The sequence below is a fragment of the Lepisosteus platostomus genome, chromosome 1 (assembly GCF_059453375.1).
Source record: "Lepisosteus platostomus isolate fLepPlt1 chromosome 1, fLepPlt1.hap1, whole genome shotgun sequence".
In the NCBI taxonomy this organism is placed as follows: Eukaryota; Metazoa; Chordata; class Actinopteri; order Semionotiformes; family Lepisosteidae; genus Lepisosteus; species Lepisosteus platostomus.
Window position 1 is genome coordinate 50,875,373 of NC_142611.1, and position 14,059 is coordinate 50,889,431.

The window sequence follows — 14,059 nt, forward strand, 5'->3', positions numbered from 1 at the left end:
GAAAATCACTACTACATTTCTGAGTACCATTTTCAGGGAAAGACTAGGGAGTGTTCCATGTAATTTCATAATATCAGAACTAGAAACCACAACAGATAAAGGACTTTTGTCTTATTGTTACAAATCAGTCATAGAGCAAGGCAAAAGATGCTGAATTGTAATTCCCCATTTTGAAAGCCACCGTTACTACAAGATAGGCAAATATCTATGTGTATCGGATGGGTTTTTTTTAAATTGTGCCTTAGATGCAGTATTGGTTTGGATATAAAGTTTTCTATTCTCTGTCACACAAAAAAAACTTTTAGTCCAAATATTTCTTTGAAATATGACCTACTGTGACATATTAAAGAGGGAGATAAAAACAAATTCATAGAAGTAGTGTCAGCTGACTAGCTCTCACAGGATGTCACCCGACAGCAATACAGAAAGCAGTAAGAAATGGAGCTGCAGAGTTCATAGGACAACCCCAAGTGTGAGGAGAAAAGGGTATCTGCTTTGATTATAAGTTCTATGGTTTTATGGACAGATTAGGCAATGTAATCAGAGGGTTAAGTTGAACTGTGTGGAATAAAAATTATGACTTGTGCGAATAAATGGAGGAGTACTGTGAGCCACATTGCAGAAGCAAATGTTCCTGAGTACTATTATAGACTGTTGACAATATTACTGTATATGATTTATAATATTAACAAGCTTACTTTGAAGCCTTTGGGACAGCAAGCTAAGCGTTTGAAAATAAAACAACCACAAATACAGTCGAACTATTGGAATAGAAATACAGAACAAACAGAGAACGCGAATGTGGGGAAGGCTGGTGATGGGAGCTCTGCACAGCATGGTAAGGAAGAGAATCAGACAGCAGACCCACAGCCCCGCAGGAAAGTCACAAGATTCTCCTGCTCCTCACGCATGACCTTTAGTCAGACACAACTGTCAACCAAAGCCGACTCCCCATTTTCTGAAGGAAATCAAGTGGACTCGCAGTGGGAAACACTCCTCATTACAAACCAGCCAGCCCAAAGGAGATTGTGATGTTTCCTACTGGTATATGAAAAGAAAGTCCATTAAAAATTAGGTGAATGAAAGGTTGAACAACTCCTAGCTAATGGCCTCATGTCTGCTTGTTCCAGGCTGGTAAGATTTTCATCAGACTAGAGTACGTCCTCCTCCAGAGTAGCACACTTATTCTCAACACTGAATCTCACAATACACACTGGTACTGCGCACTGTCTCCAAACATAAATCCTACTATTATATTATATACACAATCATGATGAATAACATGGCCTACATGTGTTCGCACTCATTATTTTCTACTGCTATGAAGAGAAGACACATTTTAGCACACTTATCAGCAAAATCTTTAGCACATTTGTGTTTTGACATTATGCCTAAAACTTATGACTCACTACAACTTCACAGATGTTCCTGGAGAAGAATTTCTTAACCGTATACATTTAGCCCCTTAGAAAAAATATTTGACTATTCATCCCTAGTTACGGATGAACAAGCCTGGCTGCACTTCAGTCAGGAGTCGGCTTAGTAGAACAAGACTGAGGCTGCCACTGTTAAAATCGAATTATATCTGTATGGACTGACCCATATATTCCATATATCCATGTATTTCTTTGGATACACTCATATTTGACTCTGAAAACAGGGGTCAGGCGGTTTTCAAAACTCTTTACACTATACTCTAAAGGTGCTAAAGCTAACTTTTTTCAGAAGTGGACAATCTTGTTTAAGTCTGTTCAATGATACCTCAATATTTCTAATACATGCGTACCATGTATACGCAGAACTTACAAACACCATGATCCTTTCAAACTCCATCTGGCTACTCCACTGAATTGATTATTTGTTTTTCAATAGAGAATTCCGTAATGTATCCTGTTAAGAAAGTATTCAGAAACCCTAGATTAATCTGATCTCAGTACATGGCCTTCCAGAACACGCACAGGAGTAAAACAAAATCATCTGTCTGCTTGGTCTATGAGCATCAGATGTGATTCTGAAGAACAGAAGGCAGGGGATAGACTACAGCTGTGCACAAGATGTACTGTAGTAGCAGACTCAGTCCCCAATGTCTTCTTAAAGCAAGTGCGGTACAAAACCTACAGTCTAAGTGCTACAAAATGAATAAAAAACATCAAATGAAAAGTTAACAACATTGCTCACTTTTAACCATACCCGAGTTGAGAAGTATTTACATTTCTTACAGTGTTCATTAAAAATACAATTTTCAAATGGATTGCTAAAAGTTAAAAACCACAAGTTCAAACAAACAGAAGTTGGGGAGACTTTTTTGCTCAGACTGAAGAGCACTGGCTTGAGGTTTTGACTGCTAACCTAAAATCTTCCCAAAAATGCAAACCAGACAACATAGTACAAAAAGGAAACTCTGAAACAACTGTTCTCTTGATTTATATATTTTATCAAATGAAAAATATAGCACATCGACAAAACCAAATATACTCTAGATCATTTGTTCAGTTCATAAGCACCATCCATTGATTTAATGACTGAAATACCTTTTACATGGGTTTTTAATAAAGGCGCACAACTTGATCAAGACTAATCCAATAGTAAAGAACAGTGCTCTGCTATAGGTACCTTAATGGCAACCCGAGTGCTCATGGACACATTTGTACACACTGAAGGCAAAAGAGAAAACAAAAGCAACTGGGCATCGTTCAGCCCTTCGGGCGGTTCAGGGGGAGACCTGTATGTCATCTGCTGCAGGACTCTAATTAAAGGCTTCTCAGTCTCAGGCTTTGTAGATCACTGGCTCTTCTGTTTTTGTTTATTACAGACAAGCTCTTAACAACTGAAGCTTAGCGAACCTTTAATCTGAGCCCGGGTCAAAATCAGTTCCAATTCTCCCCGTACTTCACTTAATTTGAGAACCTGCCAAGACACTAAGCCATGGGTGCTGTGGCCAGTTCGGCCCTTGCTTGTTTTTAAATAAACTGCTGCACTCCTATTAAGAGTACCCTCTTTCAAGAGGCTGCCAATTAATAATAGACTGACAGATGGGAATTGTGTTTTCTCAAACAACTCTATAACAAGCATATGTTAATTCACAATTTTACACTGGTTTAATTGCTTACATTCCAGATGCACGGCCATTGAAAGTGTCCACACTAATTCACATTGAGAAATGCGGAACGTGGTACAGAGTTCATGCTATTTTCTAGCTCCAAAACATCTTGTTAAAGGAAGGAGCCGATTACAAAAGACTGTCTTTTCTAGCACATAGTTTAGAAAATGTGTTTGAGTAGCCTCGGTCATTCAGAGTTCAAGTGGAACAAATATCAAAATAGAAAGCAGAATGAGAGGCTGAGAACTGCAGCTCTGATTCACTTGCTAAAGAATTGGGTCTTCAGAATGGTGTTTCAAACCATTTCTAGATTACTTAATTTAACAAATCATCTTCTTCAAGAGATCTGTTGCCAGTCTAAAAACTGCTGAATAAATAGTTACCTGTTAGGAGCTCTGGTCAGGGATCTTCAGGACCAGGGTATTTCTAACACTAAGGCTGTGTGTGATCACACTCCTTTAATACCAGTAAGAATTCAAGATTGATTTATACATTTTGCAGACACAAAGCATTGCCTTTAATGTAATTCTTTTTTAATGGCTTTCTGCCAGCGCACCTCAATTTGAACATTTACATCAAAATGCATTTTGTCCTGCTCCCTCTGCAAACCAGATTGTGTGGCAGCCAAAGCCAAGGTCCAAGATCACACATTAAATATTCATAATATATACAGAAATTACAATTAAAAATGCTAAAAGGGTCTACACATTCTATAAACAGTGATCACTTAACAAAATGGCAGAGTCTCTAAAAGCATCACATTTTTTGCATTAGTGAATCCTGCTGCTAATATTCTCTCGGAGATTTCGCCAGCTGCCACTGCCAAAACTATTTAACTCTAATATATCCATCCATTATCAGGCAGTGGTTTACTGCGGGTGAGCTGCGGCAGCCCGGGACCTATCCTGGCAGCACAGGGTACAAATTGGAACCACATCCTGGATGAAACATCAGACCATCACAGAACATGCGCACACACAAATGACAGAGAACAGACACCAGCCATGCTAGCCAGCATGTTTCGAGCAGGTCAGAGGAAATTTTAAACATTTGGACAAAACCCACACGGCTGCAGTGAGAACATGCAAACTCCGAACAGAATGTGCCCCTGTCCTGAATCACAGACAAGACTAAACAGCTGCGAAGCAGCCCACCCTCTGTCTGCATTATTATGGCAAAAAAAAACAACACAGAGCATTATTTACAAAACGTCCTTGCTGTACACTCTCTCTGAACAGCAGAGTGGGTGTTCATGTGGAAATATGGCAAAGAGTGTTTGAGGTTTATGTCTCTTTACTCACCTCCAGTGACAAGCAGTGAGAAGCCGTGATTAAGAAAGCTAGTCAGATAAGTGGAAGGTTGTGGGTCTGGGTTAGGGCACTGCTGCTGTAACCTTGAGTTATAAATACTATAATAATAATGTATACTTGTTGCATAAATACTGTAGGTACTGGCTAGGTGGTTGTGGCAGATGAATTCTCAATTGACTTAACTGGTTAAACAAAGTACTGCATACAAATGAGCTAGTCAGGGCTGAATGACCTCCCCTCGTTTCCAACCTATGTTCTTGCTAATGTCTTCCTTCACAATTCTTCACTTCAGATGTAAATTGAATATCATGAAATCTTACACTGCAGCGAGAAGCTCTGTATAGTGCAGAAACAGGGAAGCAAAGCAAGTGCAATCAAAAAGCTGAATTCTCCCCAATAACACTTGAAAGGTCTCAGAACGCAACACTGCTCATACTGCCACATGCTCAATAAAAAACACAACTGTATAAGATTAGATACAAATAAAAGCAGAACAGGCTAATCCAAATATCTATAATACCATTTCTACATACACCTTTATTTTCAAATCCCATGGAAAATAATCCCCCAAAATGTTTTCTCTTACTTTCCTAAAACACTGCTCCTCTGCCAGTTAGTCAGGCATTCACCTCTTCAGAATCAACCTGCTGCTCATTCCCCCCTCAGCTCTGGCTGGCAGTTGAATTCACTGAGTTTTTACCCAGCCAGCTGCTGTGTCTGAGTTGTCAGACTTCCTGATTTTGCCATCAGCTGACCTAATCTCTCACCTCCATTGGCTGTACCCACTCTCAAGGTCAGCGCTTTTATAGATCCTCTGAGGCTACACAATTGACCTAGACCTATAACAACTTGCTATAATAGGAAGGAAGGCTGCTTTCTCACTTACACACTGACACACACACAGTGGCTGCAAGGTGAAGCTTGTCAAATTCAACAATGTCTGCCGCATGTCAGATTTCACCCTCAAAGCAAAACACATCACACTTCTTTAAAAATCAATTGAAAATGCTGCCATGATCATTAACAACATTTGCTACAAAGCCGTAAAAGGGTGACATAGCTTTGATATATCACAGATAAATGCACTGAAAGAGAATTTAACTTATCAGCCGTGGCAAATTCACAAATACACCCCTTGGAGTATCACACAAACACATTAATGTCATCTGAAATGACTGTGTGCTACATAGTTGTACTAAAGTAACTAAAAGATCTCTTAGATTTAAATTGCACATGTGGACTGCAATGAAAGCATTGAAGGACTAGTTTATTTAATCACTCTCTTGTTAGATCTTCCATAACATGCATGCATGGCCAAGAAATTTACAGCTCAAGTAATTCATATTGCACAAGTCCAGTGATGAAACGGACTGTTTTGAATTGCACCCTTCCTTTTCAAGGGCTCCAGCCTTCACCCAGCCACCATCAGCAGGGCTGGTCCTCTTCCCAATAAGTTTAGGTGGAGTTGTGCAAAAACCCAGTGATTGTTTTCTGTTGTCCCCTACAGTAACAGGCTGGGGTATGCACATTTTGTGGCAGTTTGTGGAGGTAGATTACAGACTGGAACTGGGCTAAAAAAAAGCATGAAGTCTGGAAAAGCAGTTTACCAGGTTATCGTACTGGTCCAGCAAGTGACCAGAAAGCCATCTGTGGGGACGAGGGACACATTTGGAGACAGCCACACCACGCAGTCAAGACATTTACAACATAGGTGATCTTCCACTACATCATTTCCAATTACCCACTCTTCACAAGTTATTTTCCCCTCCATCAACGTGATAAGACTGTACAGCAGAAAACTAAGAAGAATAAAAACTCTGAATGTGTATAAAGAAATAGGAGTAATATGTAGGTGATGTATTCGGTACCTTTTAGCTAAAGACTCCACAGATCACATTAGACTGTGCATTGAAGCAGTTCAGTCCTTCCAAAAAAATAAAATCTTAAGAAATTTTAAATGAGTGTACCCATGCCATGGTTGTCAACAATACAGTCTGTAAAATGCATATTTTGTCAGAAACAGTCTTCTGTGCCACTAAACTTTCTTTTTGCCTCTAATCTGCTGGATTCTGTCTGTGCTGATGCAAACCAGGCTGTGTTAACTGCATGCTGTGGCATGGAAGCCCTGCAGCTAAGCACATTACTGTCAGCTACAGCATGGAAGAGGCAGTGATCTAGGAGCTTTTAGAAGAGACACTAATGCAGGGCTGGAACCTTTTGCTGAAATTGTATATCGTTGATGCAATGAATATAATCTTCAAAGAATACTTTGATTTTTTTTTATTCTGCATATTTCTATTCCAGTTTAATTTTACTTATAGTTGTCTTTTAGTTTGTTTGGGACTTTTCTCAAAAGTTTTGAAAATTTCTGACTTGAAAATTCCTTTGGATTGAAAGGCCCTCTGTTAATAAGGACTTATTATGATGAGGCCTACTATTCAATGGTCACACCCATGCTAAAGGACACAAAGCAACATCTCATCATGTAAATTCAGCAGGCGGGTTTCCTGTGCCCAAAGCCACTTAATACACTTATAAGAACTGGATATATCTGAGGCTGCAGCAATTTTTTTATTTCTGTTTGTTGCTTATGAACTTTGTTTTCAGTTAAAAAATGGTAGGAAATGGTAGACAATTATCAGCACCGTACATAAAGTGACACATGCAACAGTAAATGTGTACAGCATTTCAAGCATTAGATTGATTATGAATCGCAAGGAGTCAGTGAGTCAAAAAGCATGGTTGGGGTGATGCTCTTTGCTTGGACAAAAGTCTTCTCGTGGCTTAAGACTTTAACATAGAAAAACGACCGTACAGACTTATCTATCAATAGTTCAGGTGGGTTCAGGTCCACACCTGAAGACGGCTCCACGGCTGAAACGTTGTGTTCTCTATCTTCTTCTTTTCAGCATGGAATAAACCTATTACTTGTTCCTTATCTATCAATAGTTTTTTACCTCAATTTTATTGCAGAAATGAAAATAAAAAATCCCAGAAACATCTCCAAAAACCAGGATCTCCATAGGCTAAGCTAAAAATAGTGGTTTCACAAGTGCCCAAGTCATATCTTATCCAGTGCTGATAAAAAATAGCACCTCAAAGTATACTGTACATAAGAATAACAAACTTGTTAACATCAAAGAACCATGGGCAGTTTTCACACTTCTGTTATACATACAAATCCTGACTATTTCTCACAGACCTCTCTCACTTAACCTTTACTGCACAAAAGACTTCATGAATATCACCATCTTAATACTGCTTTTTAATTTTCACATCTGTAACAAAGCAATACACAGAAGGAGTAGATGAAAGCTACTTTTGTTCTTTTTTTATCCCGGGTATATTCTATCGTTTATGCTCCTGTTTGTTTTCTCCTCTAAATGGACAGGTCATTAGCACCTCAAAAAGACTTGTTAAAGCTGAAGGAGAAGGGCGGATTACCAGTCAATGCTGTTGCGTCCATGTTGAAGCTCAGCACTTCAGAGCATCTTAAATCTTTCTCAAATTAACTAATTCAAGAACAGAAGCAGCCCAGCTCAAAAAAAAAGCTCCTGACTGTGACTAGGCAGCCACAACGAAATGGAATAAACAGAAAATGTAGATGACACAGGGAAATTCATGAAAGTCTTGTGTCAGCTGTGTGGTGGTGGAAAAAGGGAAATTCTGGAACTACAGAGAGAACCATGGTTGCGCATTACATACGATACTCAAGACGTGGAGTTTTTAGTATTTACTCAGCAAACATCTCTGCCAGGCCAGAACTGTTGACAGTCAACCCTCAATTTAGGAAAGCCGCCATTTACACAAATTTGCAGCAGATTGTGCCTGGGAAAGACACTGACAAGCTCTGTAGGAAGCAGCTAACAAGCTGAATGGACGCATCATTCTCAATGCGTCTGCATCCCGAACGCCTGTACAAAACCATGCTACGCAGTGCTCATTCCAGCACTGCATTTAAATGACACGGAATGGAAAGTCCCTTCTAGTACCGATCATTCCTGACCATTCCGTCCCCCACACAAAACAACGACGAAAATAGTCGCGTCGTCCTGCAATACCTGAGACCTTTGCGGGTAAATGACATTAGTGTCCGAAAAGCAAACTGCGAATTAAAAAGGGAAACAGTGTTTGAAAATGCAGACAGAAATCGACTTAAAACTTATCAAGTTAAAGAAGCACGTACGAGAGTGTTATGTAAATACGGCTGTGAAGCACAGGACGCAATTTTCATTTTTTTCTCCACTGTTCAGTAGTAGACACATTCAACGCAAGACATTGACGTTAAAAATAATAATGAACCAGAAATGTTCAGAATGAAAAATAAACTACTTTTTTTGTACATGCATGCGATACTATTACAGGACTTGGCATTGTTTTTCTATTAACAGAATGCTTGCCTGTACAATGTAATGGTGTGTACCAAATAAACAAAATGAAAACATTTGAGACACAAGAATACTTAAAACATCAAGGGAAATAAGGGGTTAAACGTACTGATGTGGCCACGCACGCATTCATTTAATGTTTAACGTTTCTTCACAACACCCCCTTTCACAGGAAGGCGGGTTTAATCAACTATTGTGTTGATTTTAACAGATACCTGTATGTTGCCACACCCTAAACACCTGCACAGTATGGATTCAGCAGCGAGGAAAGACTACTCCCACTTCGTACTGATCCGGGCCTAAGTAACTAGAGGGAAGGAATGACTGCATCTCTGAGCAGAGACCCGTGCCATGCAACAACGCCACCACATAATTTACGTGTAACACTGATGATGCACTCTGTCACAGTTATTACGTTTTATATGATATCCGATGCACCGGCGGACCTTTTTGAAAATTTTAGTTGCAAACAGACACAGCTAACCGGTGGTGGTGACATAAGAACTTTAAAATGATAAAGCTAAGTTGGCACGATCGGACCATGATACAAACTTCCGCGACTCTCCGAAAAAGAAGGATGATTTTACTTTTCGACAAACAAAAAGCAGAGACGGCACATTCATAGTCACAAATTAAACTCCGAGGTCGATCCAACAAGAAGCCACACTTACCAGCTGTTTTTTACCCCTGTAGAAAGAATTTTGACATGAAGGCAGCTTAAAGCTTTTCAACGCCCCGAGAGATATTCCGTCCTTGTAGTAAGATCAGAAAACCTCCGCTGGAACCATTTAAAAAGTACAACCTCCGGGGACGAATGGAAACTTTGTTTCCAACTTGTTTGCGCTAGTCTTAGCTGTTGCTGTCTGTGCAAGCGGGCGCCATGTTTGTGTTTTTGTTACTTTTGTGAGCTCTTGAGCTTTGCAGAGGCTGCAGCTAGAGGCGGAATGGAACCGCCCAGACTACAGTGACTGGCGCTCAAAGAGCTGCGAGAAACACGCTTTCCGGCTGTCTTTCGTCAGGTTAGCAGTGCCCTCTGTCTTAGTTCTGCCAGAGCGGAGAATTTAACCTCTGCAACAGGTGAAAAACTGCAGATTCGTTTCACTCCTTTCAAATACAGAGGGCGAAGTAAGTCTAAAATAATGGTCTTCTGAAATAGTTTGGCTGAAATGCTACTTAATATGCACTTTATTTCTTCAGTAATGAAATCCAAGCGTCTTCGCACGGACTTTGCAGCTTAATGACGTACTTCAAAAGAGTCTGTGAAGTAGAAACCTCAGGAATTCCATTTTTTTCTGTCTCTGTCAGAAGAAAGTACCCAACCGGCTGCATTTAAAGTACTAGTTCACTGTACGTCAGGCACAGTGAACAAGTTCCTGACATTAAGTCATGAATAATACTGTAACGAATACGGCTGATGGAGGCTCTGATTTCAGATTTCTATTTCTATTTCTGAAATTTGTTCCTGACGTCAATGTTTGTTCTTAACCGCAGCCGAAAATCAACAATGTATTACCCATACCACTTGAAGGGACCATGTTCACTGATACTAAGATTTAACCGCGACTACACCTTGAAATAGGTATAAATACTCGAGAAATGATTTTTAACAAGATTTTATTATCGGCTTAATATTCTCCTTAGTGCAAATTAATTGAAATGATTTTAAGTTAGACACTTCCCACCAAAAGATAGGGAGTTCCTGCGACTCTTGAATGCGTGAATGTAATACATTACATTGGACGCCTTACACGTTTATTGAATTACGTGTATATATTGGGTATAACAGTGTCAATCGTATCAAAGTAGGCCTGCTAGAATGATTAGCACAAGGGAGAAGTAAAGATTGTTACCCCGGTTACTGTCAAAGAGTGAACAACGTACTAACAAAGATGGGCTCAGAATCGTACAACACAATGTGGATTGGGAGTGCAGATGCTGTCAAGTCTGTCGGCGGAGAAGCACTGGTTCACGCAGAAGCCGAAGGATGGTAATACAGGTTATATTGCAATTACAGAATCGATTCCCTTCAAGGGAGGAAACTCCGGAGACCTTTCTGCAGTTATGTACTATTGGAATCCGTGCAGGAAGCCTACGACTGCCAAGGCAATGGCTTGGATACGTATCCGTATACAAATCAATAGTGAGGTGTCTAGAAGTACCCAGTAATATATTCTACATTAAAACACGCTTTTCCAGTAAATTGTTCATTGATAACTTAATTGTAGTAATATCCATTTTTCACAAACCCATAAAACATAACGCACATACGTGGTAATGGCAAACTAAACCTTTCCTACATAGCAGACAAGTTTAGATATAAGGTTTGACGGGGGTGCTGTGTCAGCATGCAGAAATATGAAATAAGAAAGTAGAAAAGCAGATTTTCTGCTGAGTAGCCTTAACCTCTGCTTGTTCTGAGATTGAAACATTGATAAGATAAAAACACAAGAAAGCTTACAAATGACATGAAAGCCATTTGGCCCATCTGACTTAGTGCATTTCCTAAAAATAGAATCAGCTGCCCTCAAAGTCTCTATTGTTTTTGTCACCTGTAAAATATTTGAAGAGCAGGAATTCGCTGTGTTGGAGTTCAACGACAGTTTGATTTGTAATGTGGTTCCATCCATTTTCTAACCCCTTCATCCAATTCAGTCTCAGGGAAACCAGAGCCTATCCTGGCAATCATAATGTTGTTCCCTTTAATGATTCTATAATGCCAAGAACACGTTTTAATTAACGAAAGGGACCAAGCTACCCTGAATTATGTTTTATTTACATGTGCTGGTACTGTAGATCACATTCATATAAAGGTCAGATCTGAGTTTTTCCTGATTAACTAATACGACAACTATTTGACATTCTTTTTACCTTGGCTGGTTTGGAAATATTGTGGCTTGATGTGGCCATGATGTAGACTATTTTAAATTTCATTATCCCAATATGAATATTTGTACTTCTGGCACGTTACAAGAATAATCTGGGCTAATGCTAGAATTCTATTCTATTCATTCCATGTACTGACCTTAATACCCAAGATGTGAAATGGTCTTTTCTAGTTATGGCTATGGTATGTCAATATTTTAATTTCCTGATGTTGTCAAACACAAAGTCCTGTAAGAAAATTGATGTAAAATAAAGGATTTCTTTAAGTGGTCAGCACCACACTATACACCACACTGTCAACTTGCTGTACATACAGAGATGCTGAGTTTTAATGGCGATTAAAAAAAGGTCAAAGCAATTGTTTGTAGTTATTAACTGTACTGTAGTTAGTATTGATCAAACATCAATCCTCTTTTAATACATTTTCAGAAGAAGTGATGGACTCCATACCTGTTTTTAAGACCAGGATAGTGTTGGTAAGCAAAGTGCGGTTAAGGACAACAATGGCTGTTTTGATAGTTACTATATAAAATCCTTAATCTCTTCCCTTTAGTCAGGCTCATGTTATGGAGCACCATGTTAAAGTCTAGGTGTTCATACACTACATGCTCCCATGTTTATGAAGTCAGGTTCTTGTGTATGACCATGAATTCTGTGCTGATCATAACCAAAACACATGGGAGAGTAACACTTTGAAGATCAGTAATGACACTCAGCCCATACCTGGTCTTTAGGATCCAATACAAATAGCTTTTAATCCCAGTTTCGCAGACAAAACCGAGGTAAAACCGGTGTAGATAAAAATTGACGGGAAAACATTACAAACTAAATAATGAGCAATATATTGTACGTACCAGAAAACTCCAGTTTAAGAGTTTAAAACCCCATGTACACAATAGGATGTTTTCCACACTGTCCTACCTTTTTAAGAAAACAATCTGATCTTAGATTAGAAAGGAAAGCTAAACAGTTTTACAGATTTAAGCACAAGTAAAAGGCTTTTAAAGATTCTGTTCTCAGGCATATACTCTGTCAGTTACTTGCATAATGTATAAAGAGAGCAATTTAGAAAGGCCAGATTGGGAAAGCCCAGAATGGAATTTAGCCAGCAGACAGGGGTTAACGCTTCAGATGTTCTGAATAGTGCCACAGGATCTTTAATGACCAGATTTAAAGACAAGACGGCGCCTCTTACAGTACAGCATCCCTATCATCATACTGGGGCATTACCCTCAGGTACTTATGCTGCCTATAACCCACCTCCCCCAGGAATTCTGAGGATGAGCGTTTGGAGAAATTTGCCTACTCATTAAAACAGCTTTCTTTTCCTCCCCCCCCCCGAGATCAGTTTTGGCAATTTAAAAGCATGCAATGATATTTTAAAGGGAAAAGGTCATTTAAGGGCATCACCTTATTTCTTAAGTCACCAGTCACTATCTGCGAAGCACATATGCAGTTTTCACTACCACCTCTCAGTCTCAGTTGTCCAGCATAGACTACACCTCTTCAAGTGATCTTTTCAAAAGGGAGCAGGGCCCTGTGAAGCATCCCAATAATCATGTCAAAATGCAGATTTAAATTCTAGAATTATCTGTGCATTTAACAGATAAAGTTCTCTACTAATTTAATATGCAAAAGACAATTGTCCGAAACAAAACTCATATTTCCAAATAGCAGAAATTGAAAATATACCACTGCTAATCGGCTTTCAAAATGCAACAGCAATTATTCCTGTTAGCAGTTTTCTTTTCAGCATGAATAATAATGCATGTAATATTGACCAGACATTCATCAGGAAGCACAGAGCCACTTCCTCCTTTTTGTGCACCCTTCAGGCCTTTCACTAATTGGTTCACCCATCAAAGTGGGCCTGTTGTTTCTAAACAAATTATGACTGCAGGAGATTGCAGGAGACTGGATTAAAAAGTTTGCTTTTGAAATGCCTTTACACAGCCCAACTTGTAACACTTCCTTTTGCCTCCTGCAACGGCCCACACCTATCAGAGGAAAATAACTGCATTCCCACACTCCAGCTCCCTCTTGTGGTCATTTTGCGTGGCACAACTCCAATTCTGTATAACTCTTTGGGTAGATCGATAAACTGACAGGGAGTAGTCACAGAACTACTTTTCTAAAATTAACCTGAGACAGTCCACCTGTGGAATTTGTGAAACCTTTGATTAATCACAAACAGAAACATCACCATGTGCCCAAGCACTTATGCTTTTACAGTAATGATACAGTTCAGAATAATAGGGCCATCAATAAATTAAGACTTAAAATAAACTTCATCAGTTTCAATATGCATGATCATATTTAAAAATGGGCAGATACAAACATATGGTATAATTGTTATCCTAATAAATTCCTTGGTATGT

The 14,059-nt window shown here is 39.3% G+C and overlaps 1 protein-coding gene across 1 annotated transcript in view; it reads right to left on the reverse strand.

The window, feature by feature from the left end:
* The window catches only part of dennd4c (DENN/MADD domain containing 4C), an 81,265-nt gene extending 71,507 nt beyond the window's left edge, over window positions 1-9,758 (reverse strand). The window contains exon 1 of the mRNA XM_088631288.1: window positions 9,470-9,758. The gene's annotated coding sequence lies outside the window, so the exon portion shown is untranslated. The remainder of the gene's footprint in view (window positions 1-9,469) is intronic.
* Between the last annotated feature and the right edge of the window lie 4,301 nt (window positions 9,759-14,059).